Here is a 14,298-nt window from a genome sequence, read left to right as displayed (position 1 = left end):
AATAATTCTTTCCTGCCTCTGTCTAGAGGTAGAGAGACACTAGAAGGAACAAGAAATAGAATATAGGCCATACTGGTTCAGATCGATTGCCGTAAGTGGATGCCTGGGGACAGTAGAAGAGGCAATCATAATTGAAATGCCACTTTACTCTTTCCCAGCCTTTCAGCCCTTTTGGTCTTGGGACTTCCTGAGCTGGATGTGGTCTTGGCTGCTTGGGAAGCCTCAGTGGGGTTCTCTTCCATGGATCTTTCCTGCCTTTGCTTAAATACTGGTAAACCTGTGGCCTGCCCAGCATCCTCCAGCAAATGTGCATTTGCTGTGTAAAGAACCACCTTTTTTAAGGAAGGGGGAAGAAAGAAAGAAAAATCGTTTTGAACCAGACTACTGCTAGTTCTATTTGATGTCCCCAGGTTCGTGTATGGAAAGAGTCAGGAAGGTCGGGATAGCATACCTTGCAGCTTTCTCTTTGGTGTCCTTTCCTCTGAGCGGTATGATTTTGTCAAAGGGGAAAACGTCTGCATTACACAGTGTTTGCTGTATTGCTGTTTTCAGTGGTGTTCATGGGGTGGGATGGGAAGGCTGTGGCTGTGGGAGGGGAAGCCTTCCTAACTGCCTGGGCAGGGCAAGGGGAGATGATTGCTGCTGTATTGCTCATTCTCTTCAGATCTGATCAAAGCACGCTGGGAGTTTGACCATTTGATGTAAAGAGCTGTGGATCACGGTATTGTTGTTGTGGTCTAGTCAGTTTATGGGAATGTATACCTGTGCAAGATTAGGTAAATTACAAAGGTATTCTTATTCGGGCTTTCAAATGCACGTGCCTTCAGCAACTCAGTTCAGCAGCTCTTCATATATGGAGAAGTGTGTGTGTGTATCCCTGTGAAAAATATTATATAAATATTTGTACACATGTGTACACACTTCTATCTCTGAATGAGAGAGGCACTCTCTTGGAGTTACTTTATTAATTCCTTTTAAAGAGACAATATACTGGTTATCTCAGTATGCATGTAAATAATAACTCTTATCCAAAGACAGTGTTTGGAATTGCAATTGCTATTGATTTTTCATAAAATACTGTTGGAATAGTTCTTCGTTTATTTGAGTGTTAAGTTTTGCTTATATCCAGACCAAATTACACATGTGCTTCTGATGGTGCTTGGTGATTGTGCTGTTGCAGCGTTTCCTTCATCCCACCAAAAGAATGTTTCTCAATGCTTGAACCTGCTTCGGGTGCCTCTACATTAGTGTCCGGTGCAATGCAAAGAAGAAAAGACCAGGACTTGATCTGCAGGGTGCGTTACGATTCAAGGCTGCAGATCCATTTTAGGTGTTGGCCAGCTGTAACCATGTGCCAGCTGCCTCTCCTGGCAGCACTAAATGGCTGATAGAGACACATCTTCTCCCTCCCCTGCTGATATTCCCTTCACTTTCTGGTAGCCCTAGTTCCTTTCATCCTTAGGTGACCTGTGTTTGGCCTAATAAGATTATCCATCTCTTCTGTTCCCTCTCTCCCTCCCCTCATGTTTGCAGCTTCAACTAGGTAACTGTCTGTTGCTGTTTGAATCCGGTTACCGTGATGCCTAACTCTGAAGCTTTGCAGTAGGTCTGAAAGTTAATGATATTCCAGCATTTTCACTGCAAGTTTTATTCTTTTCTCCATTTTATTTTGTTCTTTCTAATTGGAAACTCTGGGTGGAAAAAATAATGGTAAACACAGTCTTAAATTTATTTTCGTGCTTACAAGTAAAGCTCCTGATTCATTTGCTCTGGTTATTATCTACTTGGCTGTTTATATAATTTCAGTGAACCCCTTGGACTCGTTTGAGTCAGACTGCTAGTTGTGGTGTTTGTCTGTGCATGTATAGACACTAACGCTTTGCACCTTTTAGTAATTTCTCAGATTTACGCTGTAGTCTGTACTCTACAGTGACACTGATTAATGTTTTGCTGAGTTGAGTTACTTAAAAGGAAAACCTAAACTAAATATCAAGAGATAGTGCTTTTCTTGTTGGTCATACAGATTGAGGCTTTACGGAGGGTTTACACAGGCTGCGTTGGGCACAGCCCAGACGACACCAGAGTGCCTTTTGTGAATCTTACTCAGACACTTCGCTTTCTCCTTTCAACTCTTTTTTTTTTTTTTCCCTCTTGAGAAACTAATGAATTCTTACAATTAGCCTGTTCTTCACTCTCCAAATTATTGATAGATGGTTTCTGTTCATCTGACACTTTCTCAGTCCTTTGCTTTGTTTTATTTGCAAACAAGAAGTATTATTTGTAGGTGGTAAATATACACTGCATGTGTTCTTGAAAAATGTAATAAACCGCCCTTTCACATTTGTCTTCCTAAATTTATAGGAAAATATTTAGTAACTTCTCCTTCAGAGTTTTTTCTGTCTCTTTCAGGTTCTTCCCTTTGCAGTTTTAGGAAACAACACCCTGGAACAGATCATAATATTTGGAGTTTGTTATCCAGGGGTTTGTAATTTATCTAAAGCACTGTTTTGTAACTAGGTATAGACCATGGGTAAAACACCCAGCAGTGGTGGTGAATTATTATTTTTCTCAGCATAATTTTGCTTTATTAATGTCAGCTTTCCTGATTCGTATGCTAGAAGAGGCTTCTTCCTGCATGGATGGTACTAAACACCAACTTTCAGTGTTAGTCCACTGTAGTATTTTTAATTTATTTGTGGAATCATGGTCTCCTTTGTGTTTTGGATGACCATATAGCTTCACTTCAGCTTCTGCATTCTTTCTTCCTGCTCTTCTGGATACATGTTTCAGCAGACGTGTCATAAAGGCTGATATATTTTTCGTTTTTACTGCTTTTTATTTGGATTAAGGTTGCTGTCTCTAAAGATGTGAGTAAAATTACTTCTCCGATATGTTGTGTTTTGTATTCTGCTGTGATTTAGCTAAGATTTTCATTCTCTGCCTCTTGCAAGCAGTGCTATTAGATTTTTGCCACGATCTTTTTTGTTACCATCAAGGACTGCGTTCCTGTTCTTGTTGACTTTGGTCAATATTTGTCTTGAAAATTTAAACTGTTGTCTTCAACTATTACTAATACTCATTAGAAAAAAAGGATTTTTTTTTTTTTTTGAGCTAGAAATTTGGAAAGATGACAATTATGAAGTGGTACAGAACTTACTTGAGAAATCTATAATTTATTCTTTTTTGTCATTTAGTTTCCTTTTTTTTTGTTCTACAGCTGTAATACATTGAAAAATGTGTGTTTATAATTTCATGGCTGTTAAAAGCTTTATTATTATTATTATTCATTACCCAAAATTCAGTTAATTTCCATTTACTAATCTACCACTCTCACATCTTTTGCTGGCTAATAGGAAGAAGAAATATTTTTTCTTTCAAGTTTTGCTTAAAGCTCATAAACCTAATTTCCATTATATATTTCGATGTCAGGATGAGGAAAAGCATATCTTGAAAGTTTTACTCTAATTTGTCAAGGGTGTTAGGTTTTGATCAATATCACTTTCAGTAATTGGCATCTGGCTTAAATATCAAATGTATACAAATTCTAGATATTCCCCGATTTGTTCTAAGGCTTGGTATTTTATAAAGGGTTAGTTTAAGTTTTTTGAGGATGATAATGCTATACATTGCATAATTTGCACTGCACGTTCAAAAGGAGTTGACGTAAAAGCACTATATTTCTTCATTTTTTAGATGCTGTGTACCAGTCTTACATACAAGTAGACTGTCTGCAAGCATCTGTCTGTCTTTATTGAAACATGGGCTAAATTAGAGTGCAGTTATTTAAATTGCCAAAAAACAGGGGGATGAGGGTAGGGAGGAAAAGTAAAGGACTCAATAGGCAAAGCTAAAATCTTTACCTTGAATGTGTCCTGGCCTTTGGGTGAAGTTGCATATCTTTTCCTCAGAACACTTGATTTATGCGGTATTTTGATCAGATACTGTCTTAGAACAAATTAGTCTTGCAAAGCCAGGTATGATGTTGTTTGTAAGATCACTGGTTTGGGTTTTTTGTGCTGCTGGGGTAAAGTCAATGAAACCAGGAGTTCAGGAGGGGGATCATCTTATAATGTATATGGCTGCCATGTGCTGGCAGGACATACGTACTTGGCAATACACTGAGCCAGATTAAAGAACTGATGGATACTGAAACTTTGGCAGGAGACAAAAAAAACAGGAATATTTTGGTAAAGTGCCCAGCCAGGTTCATTGAATAACCACATCAGCTCCTGTCCTGGCTTAAAGGAGGGGAGATATTGCGAAACTAGGAATGCAGTTGCTGAGGTGAGGAGAGACTTGCCTCTAATAGCAATACTGCCTCTTCTAGGCTACCCACACAGATGATGATGACTGCTACTAATGTATTTGCATGGCTGCAGGCTTGAGGAGAGAGGTGAACTGGAATCTGTGTCCCATGGCCTTCTGTATGGAGATAGATACCTGTATTAAATAGACCGTGGCATAGCCAGTAAATGCTTACTTGTTCGTTATTTACAGGATACCATAGTTTATATAAATGTTTATCATTCTCAGCTTACAGCTGAAGGCACCCAGAGCTGTCGTATAGCATGCAAAGCGCTGTATAACGCTAAGTGCTATGAAAATTGGGGACGTGGTGTTAGTGGACACTTTGTCTTTGATCCTCCCGTGCCAAGGTGGAACGGGAGCGGTGGCCATGCATGCAGCGGGGAATGCCAGGGATGAGCCAGGGCAGGTGGCCGGGCTGGGGCTGCAGCTCTGAAAAACGAGTGGGAAGACCTTTAGGTGTCACCCTGAGGGCATTGCACTAGTGACTGCGGGGGGGGAACAACAAACTACTAATATTAATACTAGACTACAACATAAAGTATGTACTGACCAGGACCAAATACAAATTGTATTATGTAGATTTTTGCAGTTCCCTGGCTTTTATAGGCTTGCAGCTGTGGTATTCCATTTCTGTCGTTGCTGCATGTGTAATCTATAACCTTCATCTAAGAAACACGACTCATTAATTAATCATTAACAGGGGCAAGACATGGACAGCATGACGTGTGCCAGATTCTCTTTCAAAGTTTTTCAGTGTCTGACTGGTTATAGATACCATCTCAGTAGCACTGGCAGATGCTCTGTAAGGACCAGGTCTTGCAGCATATAGTAAACTTATGGATTTTTATATCAAGTACTCCAGTAGCAGTCAAAGTCATTTACAACCTTTCTTTACATTTAATTAACCCTCTTTGCACTCTTACGAGGTGTGCTGTTACTGTGGTTAGCAGCACTGTTGGCATCAGCTGAAATTTAAATGGCAACACACACCGTGGCCCGAGCGTGGTAAGCATTTGTACGTCCCGTCATACAAATGGGCACCCACTGGCCTTTTTAAATCCTTACATTTGCCTCATTCTCAGTGACATTGAGAAGGACTGTGGAACTGTGCCGACCCTGCTGGGGTGGTGCGTTCTGTGGTGGGCCCACTGTGGAGCCGCCTGGAACCGGCCGCAACCGGCCACGCCCGGCGCGGGGCAGCCTCAGCCTCTCCTCACAGAGCCCACCCTGCTGCCCCTGCCAGCGCCTGGGCACCCGCACAATTGATTTGTCAATTAACATTGACAAAATTACCCTTTTTTACTTTATTTTCAATACAAACTTAATTCTTGCTTATCTTCTTCACCGATTAAGGGACCGTTTGGTGACAATTTTGTGGTAAACTTGCGGTATGGCTGTGAAGCACGTAGGTGCTTTTCCAGGTATGAGAAAGTTATTCCCCTGTTCTTCTGCTACTTAGAAAATAATCATCTCTAATCATTAGATGCTGATAAATTAGAAGAGAGGGAGTGAGTCCCTCAGACTCCAGAAATGCTTAGTGTCAGTGACAGGCCGGTGCATGGGACGCGCCACTCTCTTCTGAGAAATAGCGTGCTCTATTTTTATGCTGGTTGTGTAGCATCTGCCAAAATTATTTTTAAAGAATCTGGTGTTATTTGTAAGAGAAGTCTGAAAGGAACAACTCCATCCTGTCTATTTTTGCTTCTTTTCTTGCTTGGTTTCACTTATTTGTAAATGCTACTAGATGTATATAAATATTTCTCACCTGTTCTCTTACAGAAAGGCACATCAGGCTAAAAAAATCATTTTCTAGAATCTAGAGAGACATTTCAACTTGTCAGATGGGGTTTTTAGCCAGTCCTGGTAACAAGAAACTTGCCAAAAAACCCTATAATGAAACATGAAACTTGTTGGCACCTCCTGGGCCAGCAGGGCAACGTTCTGTGCCGTGGCTCAGGCCTGAGCAGGAGCCCTCTGTGCGCCAATTACTTTGGCTTTCAAAGTCAAAATACTTCCCAACTTCAGCTGGGAGTGGCCACACGTGTCTTTCTGTTAGGCGACAGCTCCCCATAATTGGTTTTAAAAGCCTCTATAAGATGGTCTTTCTTGAGGATTTAAAGATGATCCTACACATCTGGTTGCCAGTTTTTGCATCAGTCTGACTTGAGGCACATTTTAGCTCTCACAAATTACTTATTGTTCTTGGTAGATTATCAGTGTTTGTAGCTCAGTGTAACCTGATGCTGCCCTTACAAATGTTTCTGTTGCAAATTCAGTGGTTCCTGAAATAGTGATAACAAACAGCGAAGCTATAAAAGGATTAGAAATTATGACAAATACTGTAAATGGCACAGAATTACTAAAGCATGGGGTACGTTATAGAAATGTAATTTGCATTGAGGCATAGGTTGATAGGATTGCACAAAAGAAAGTAAGCGTAATAGTGAAAATAAGGAGATTATGAAAGTAAAGACTGCATTCCAACCTCTAATTAGTGAGGTTATCTGTATTTCAGCTTTCACATTTGCAAATTAAAAGCACTGGGGTTTTTTCACATTGATTCATATTCTTAGAAGATCTTATGCCATGATTCTGGCCTTAAAGATTTTACATGATACTAATGTACAATGTGTATCGAATTCTTTGTCTTATTTAAATAATTGATGCTTTATGGAAAGCTGTTGGCCTGAAATACAATTATGTCTATTCATTTCCAGGGAGATAGACCTCAGCAGTTAAGTAGCGCTTGAACATCAGGCTTCTTTTTTTAACCAAAAATAAGTACCATTAATTTAAATTCAGTGAAAGCAATAGATAATGCTGGCAGTGTTAAATACTCTCAATGTTAAAAGAAAATTGCTTAAAAGTTGCATGCATAACAATGGAAAGCAGTAACTTGTCTTTATAGGTTTTTGTATGTATTTATGAAATGTTTGGCTCTACTGTTGATGGTTTGCTTGTCTGTTCCCACCTGCAGCCTGTGGTGATTTTTTGTTTTTTGAGTGGGTGGGTATCCACTGTTCAAATTTCTTTGGCAGCATGACCAATCATTTCTTCATTGTTATTTCTTGTTGTTCAATTTCATAATGTAAGGTGAAACCTATGTTTTTTCCAAGTCATGTTACATGTAGTTGTGGCTGTACCTGGATCATTTCATTGACCAGATGAAAAATAAATCAATTGCTGAGGCTGTCGACATGTTAGGTAATTTTTCTTTTCCAAAGATGCTTTTGAGAATAATGAAAATTCTGAAGAAAATGTGGGAACCAACAGGTAGTAAAAAGTATTGCATACTGAGAAAGAAAAGAATAAATTGACAGAGGAAGCAGCAAGTGGTCTGTGAAGTGGTGACATCTAAGAGTACTTCAAATTAAACTTTTCGCAATGAAGATACCTGGAGGGAAAAATGTCCTGATACAAAAGTATTAGCTGTCGTGTTGGAATACTATCCAAGATTGTAATGTCTTTTTTTCTTTGGGAATTGAGTAGAGAGGATGTGGTCCACTCCTTTCTGCTAGTTTTAGCAGTGTAAAAATTAAATGACTAAGCAATTTCGTTGCTTGGGTGTCTATATTTGGGGCAGGGAGGGGGGGAAATGAGAGGCATAAGGAAAGATGCGTCTAGAAGATTACTTTTTACATCCTGGAGTGGGTAGATGGTGTTGCCCTTTTGGAAGTTAAAAACAGAGATAAGCACTAAAGTATGTCTAAAGTCTCTGCTTTTTACTAGTATTTTAGAGTTCATTTTTTGTTAAAGTTATGCTTTTTTTTTTTTTTCTTTCTGACAGATCGTTCTTGCTTTTCATTGCCCAACACATTAAGAATTCTGTCTCACCTGATGAGGTAAAGACACCACCCGTAACAACTGCAAAACAGAGCATTGCCGACCTCCCCTTTCAGTGAGTATTCACAACTTGCAGTTTTGTATGTTGTTTTGCTCTGAAATGGTGTTTATATTGTCGACCGAAGTGCTTCCATCTATGCTTGAAAAATGCCTAGAAAGATCTCTGCAGGAAAGTGTTTTTGTAGAGGAAGGCAATTTGTCTCAGCACTTTCCTTTACAGAATCTAGTTCAGTCTTTTCCAGCCCAACTGTATTACTTCAGGATGCTTCACTAAGAGAAATACGCCTTTTTCCTACCTACCTGGATTTTCATTTGCTGGAGTTGCCCATCCTGACAAGCTCAGGATCAAATGAGGATGTTAGGAACTTACTGCTCCTGGCATCAAAAGAAATTTTTCTTCACTCAAGCGGACCTTTTATTCAGATTCTTAACACAACAAAAACTACTTAGTCTGTACGAACGGCTGCATATCATAAAGTTGTAAATCTGCGTATACTATAATATATGGTGTGCGAAGAAAAGATAAACAAAGAGAACCACCTTTCAAATTATCTGTTCTTTGTGGTGTCTCTAACTGCTGGACAGAATGCTCACAAGACACCCTATGATTTAATTAATGTTGTACATACACTGTGGGAATTCATGTAATTACATACAGTAACACACTTATCCCAATGTGTCCAGCAGAGGAAGTAGGCTATCTTGCTTAGGAGTAGCTCAAGAGTAAAGGAAGTATAACCTTCAGTTGATTGATTCCCATAAAAATTTTAAACTGTTTACTTCTTTTTTTTTCTCCTGTGAATTTTAATTTTACCAAATACAATTCTTACTTAAGCCATTTAATTCAGTGGCAATATTTCTTAATAAACTACTTCTACATTGTGCCTCTTGCAAAATAAGTCTTTTAATTGGAGTTGGTTTAATATAACATTTTAAATTGTATCACAAAGCATGGCGAAAAATGTGGGTTTTAGATATTGCAAGGAAATTCCAAGCAAGTTCACTCACACTGAAAAAATCAACACATTGTTCTGCATGGCTTGCAATGGGTCAATTGGTTGTCACTAGATATTTTCTACTAAAAAGTTATTTTCTCACTCCATGACTTTGTATTTCTTCAGGTTTTAGACCATTAAGATCCGTGCTCCCTACTTATAAAGTAAATTATAAGTGCCTGAATCTTTGAATTTTCAAAGTTTATGTTAATGTGAGAAAAACAGAAATGTTTCAGTATAAGTAATTCTTCCTATTGGGAAAGAAAATCTGGTCGGATTGTGGAGTTATTTTTAATTTATTTTTATTTTTTTACGAGTCTGAGTTTCATGACAGTTTTCTGACAGTTCTGTATAATTAGAGAAATAAAATAAGGAATTCCTGAAGATTGTTTTTATTATTATAAACGTATCTATATACTCTATGTAAAAGTTCGTTTCTTTTAGGGTATCTTCATAGCCCATCTTCAAATAGTTAAAGAACAGATCGACAAGTACTTCTCATACTAAATTCCTGGAGAAGAAATATTAAGTGATAAAAGTTGTTGGTCCAGAAGCTCTCACTTTTGCTCTGTATCTCAACTGCAGTTTGTCAGGAAAAGGTTGCAGAACTAGGTCCTCGGTGAAAATTTCAAACCACCTAACAGCTCAATCTCAAAATCCCCTGCTGTAGTTTTGTGTGGGTAGGGCTGGTTGGTTTGTTTGGTTTTGCTGCCGGTTTTTTATGAGGGAGCCTGAATAACACCGAGTGATCTCCCAAGGTCAGACAGCAGGTCAGGAGCAAAGCTGAATGTGAAATCACATTCATAATTCCCTGCAGTAACTGAGGTGGAGAATGTGTCCATTTAAACCTTTCAAAATGGTGGCTATATCCTGTATATCGCTTTTTTACATTGCTCTGGAAAATATTGAGGCCAGGAAGGATTTTTAGGTACTGAGGAAAAAAAAAAAAATCCGTCCTATTGCTCCCCCTTGTATGGCTATGGGAGTTTGCTACGGGTCTGATGTGAGTCAAGTTACGTGCTAGGACAAGAGAGCTTAATGCTGTGGTGTTTGTGAGAAGAGCCTTCCTTGAGTAGTAGTGAAGTGGTTGCTTAAGACGATTTCCACCAATTCCTCCAGCTTAGAGAGGAGTCCTTGCAGACCATCCCAGGACGGGGGAAGAACATAAGTACCACAGAGGATTGCACATAGTATATTACTTTAGCTGATAAGGGGTTCTGTTTTGGGGGCTTTGGGGTTTTGGGAGATGTTCGGTCTACATGCCACAATGGATTTTCATTAGCTGCTGGTTTGGGGTTGGGAATTCATCCCGAGTTGTGTCCTGGGTGCTGGTGACATCTCTTGTTTTCAGCCTGTCGATGGCTCTGCTGTTGACTTTGCAGTGTTGAACCAGTACCATCTGTTCTTTATTTCCCTCATTAAATTTGTGTTCCTGTGGATTTGCTGGTACCATGTAGAAGTGCTGGTAACTTCTCAATTACTTCCCTTTGTGTTGTTTGCCCAGCCTCTGAGAAAGGCCTGTTTCTGCCTTTTGATTTGTTCTTCTTTATACAACTGACAAAGGCTCGCCATCAGTTCCCAAACAAGTACTGAGGCTCACTTCCCTCCATTGTGTCCTTCTCCGACATCTTCTGTGTTATTCAGAGGCCATTGCTGTGGCATTGATGTTTCAGCATATTTGTTAGGTTTGCTTTTCGTTTTGGGGTTTTATTTGCTTTCTTTTCAACAAAAGGCTGCTATCATCCCATCATGGTGGATCAAAGCCTTTAGAAAGTAACTACCTTAAAGAAAAAACAAGTTTAACTTCTTGAACAAAACCTTCCTGACTTATCTTTAAGGGGGGGGATTCAGTTTCTTAGCTTTACGCATCTTGGTTGTAAATTCCCTTTTTCTGTGGGAGCGGGAAGAAAACAGCCTCTCAGTCACTGCTGCCTTCAGTGCTCCTCTTAGTCCTGGGGCTGCAGGATGCAAAATTTTTTGCATTTTTAAGGCTGCCATTCTGCATAAAAGAGCATACTCTGTATGGTTTGAAGACATTCTGTAAACTCACATTGGCATGAATAATCAAAACTACTTGAGAAAATGGCTGAAGTTGCTCTCTTTTTTTACTATCAGGATTACGTGCCTCTATCTACCCTGTTTGATTTGTTAGTTTCCAATGATTTTTAAGGGAACAAAAATATGCAAAATAATGTGAAATATTCATGGATCTTCTAAGTGACAGGATCCATCACCACAGTAATGCTCTGGTGTTGAGCCTATAGCTCAAAGATTTGTTTGCATGATTTCTGCTAAATTCCAGGGCTACTTCTGCCAGTCACACATACCTTGGTATCCTGTGCTATGTTTTGGCCGGCTCCTGAGAGGTACCTTCAGTAAGAGTTAACAGTGATTTCTAGTGTGCTTGCGCTTACTGCTTTTCATAATTGTTTAATTTTCTGGCTCCTTTCTTGTGTAGTTGTGTGCTCACAGCCTCACCCCTTCCCAAAAAACTACAAAAACCCACCAAAACACAGCCACCAAACAACAACCGCAACAACCGTCCCACAAAATCCCAAAGTCCACTTTGGTTGAATGGATTCACTTCCATGAGACTGCATAAATGCACTTCTTTGTATCTTTTAGAGTTAAAAAAATATCGTTTTGATGAAATTACAGTTAATAGATGTGAGGAAAAATCTGTATTCTCTAAATAAGTAGTCTTGTAAACAGTTTTATTTTTAAGTATGCTCTTATCCTTCCCTAAAGCAAATTATTTCCTTTCCATTGATTTTTTTTTTTATTTTTTTTTTTTGGTATACTTGTGTTTTTGAAGAGTTGTGTCTTTTATTTCCTAAGCAGAAAACTCACAATCACAACTTGATAAATAAAATATTTGCACTCAGAGATGGAACCACAAAACCAATGTAACTTCTGGTATTGATCTTTCTCCTGCGTAACTATTTTGGCAGCAAAGGCAGAATACCATCCTGTGTAAGCATAAAACTTACTTAGAGTAAATTACTCTAAATTATAAACTAACCAATAAATCAGTATTACTACAGTATTGTTCTCCCATTCCTCATCCCTTGCCTAAAACATGCATCCGAAATAAGAAACAATGCATGGAAAATTGTTTTGATTTTTTTTTTTAATGAATACAATAAAATGTACACTTCCTGAAATTATCAGCAATAGTTCAGCATGATGATGAAAAAGCAAGGATATATATTCAGTTAAAATGAATTGTTGTAATATAAATGATGATTACAGAAGTAGGATTAAGATGTTACCTGCGCTTTTGTAAATTATGCCATTATCACCAGTTACTTGTTCTAGTGAAATATATTTTAAGGATGGAGAGACACTATTTCTTTACATTTCTGTCTCTGTTATGGAGTTTAGTAGAATATTAATGGTGTTTAACCTGTGTAGTTTTAGGTTACATTTATCAGTATGTACGCCCACACATTGGCCTTAGCACTGCAAAAGTACTTCTTGGGGGAGAAATTTATTTAGCAGCATTTCTTAAAACCCGAGATTTGATTTGTGGAAATAAATGAAACACTGTCATTTCTCAAGTCCTGCATGAATAGTTGAGAAATTGAATCTTATTTTGGATAAATTCAGGCCTCTGTCAGATGTATGGAAGATGGGAATAATTCAAGCAGAACAATAAGCCTAGGAAGTTTAACAAAAAAAAAAAAAAAAAAAAAAAAAAAAGGATTACTGTATCTTTTAGTGGACTCTAGATATGAGTATTCAGACTGAGAGGCTGTAATAAGAAAAACTAACTGTATAAAAATACAAAATTACCCCTAAATGTCAAGTAAGAATATACTGGCAAAGATAACTAGATGTTTGAAATCCTGGGTTTTTGACTGATTACTGTGTAGCATACCAATTCGAGTGTTGATAAATAGATGCTCATAGTTTTTGGTATCTTATAAGGATTCTCTGGGAGTTAGGTGCAGATTTTACTAACAATAATCTGCATTCTGTGCCATGAAGTTGTATAATACATATATTTTTGGTATACTTCAGTGGGATATGAGCTTTTGTATAAAAGAGGCTCTGTGGAACAAAAAACAAAACACATTTGCGCTTTGAACTTTGATTTTTCTAACCAAGGGGAGATTTTAATATATGTCACAATTTTGAAAAGAAAACTCATCTTTCTGCTTCTATGGGAACATGGACTGTGGGTGAAAGGATGGTGGGAAAATGCTGTGAATATTCAGACTGTCCTAAAATGCAAGCTTGAAGGAAGTGTTAGGATTACTTCGTAAAGTAAGGCTGAAATGGACAGATCTTGACTAGGAACTCTGAAATGGCATTCTGTGGCTGTCCTTGGAGAGCCCACAGAAAAGAGTTACAGCTCGTGACAGGCAATGCTCTATGAAATGCTTCTGTGTAACTGGCTACAAGCACTGAATAAGGGTATCTGATGTGAAGGAAAATGTAAAATCCTAGCTGTGGTACTCTTGGTTATCTGTCCTTTATTTATGGTTTTATCCATCCTCTCCTGTACTGAAAACTCAGTAATGGCAGTTCTAGATTTTCGTGGAATCTGTTCTGGGGTCTTACTGATATGGTTTCAAAAGAAATTCTGTGTGCTTGAGCATGGTGTAGCCCTTCATGTTTGATGATGAATCCTGAACTGAAGTATTGCGGAGCTACCTCATGAAAAGGAAAAGCTTCGCAGTCAGCATCCTTCTTGGAAGGAACCCTCTGTCTGCAATTACTTTGTGACTGGAGTTTGAGGTAGTGTGACTGTGTAGGTGTCTGATAAATGGTTTCGGTGGAATAGAGCACACATGTGAGGAATGAGCTGCTTTTCAGTTCCATTCATTCCAGGCCAGGCTGATGCCTTTGCCCTCGTGAACAGCTTATTTTTGTGTATTTAAAGAAAAAAAAAATTAAAGAGAAGGGAATCTTGTGAAAATAGAGATTTTTCTTCCAGGTTTTTCCGTTGCTTTTGATTGTGCTATTTGTGTTTGTCAAAGTAGCAGGTATAAACTGGTTCATTAAGCTTTGAATACCTGTTAAAAAATACACTCCAGTTCTGAACCAGTCTGAAAACAAATTCCAAGTTAACTTTTAGTCAGAAAGCTGTATCTGCTTGGAAAGGATCTTCAAAAATCAGGCTTTATAGAAAGAAAGCAGAAGAAGT

At 38.5% G+C, this 14,298-nt stretch overlaps 1 protein-coding gene across 14 annotated transcripts in view; it reads left to right on the top strand.

Moving 5' to 3' along the window:
* The window catches only part of TENM2 (teneurin transmembrane protein 2), a 668,147-nt gene that overhangs the window by 56,092 nt on the left and 597,757 nt on the right, over positions 1–14,298 (top strand). For all 14 annotated transcript variants that reach the window (XM_063349520.1, XM_063349519.1, XM_063349517.1 and 11 more), the window contains exon 2: positions 8,096–8,206. The gene's annotated coding sequence lies outside the window, so the exon portion shown is untranslated. The remainder of the gene's footprint in view (positions 1–8,095; positions 8,207–14,298) is intronic.

This window comes from Chroicocephalus ridibundus, chromosome 11, assembly GCF_963924245.1.
Source record: "Chroicocephalus ridibundus chromosome 11, bChrRid1.1, whole genome shotgun sequence".
Classification (NCBI taxonomy): Eukaryota; Metazoa; Chordata; class Aves; order Charadriiformes; family Laridae; genus Chroicocephalus; species Chroicocephalus ridibundus.
The sequence above is the reverse complement of the archived record's forward strand: the minus strand, read 5'-3'. Positions and strand labels throughout refer to the sequence as shown.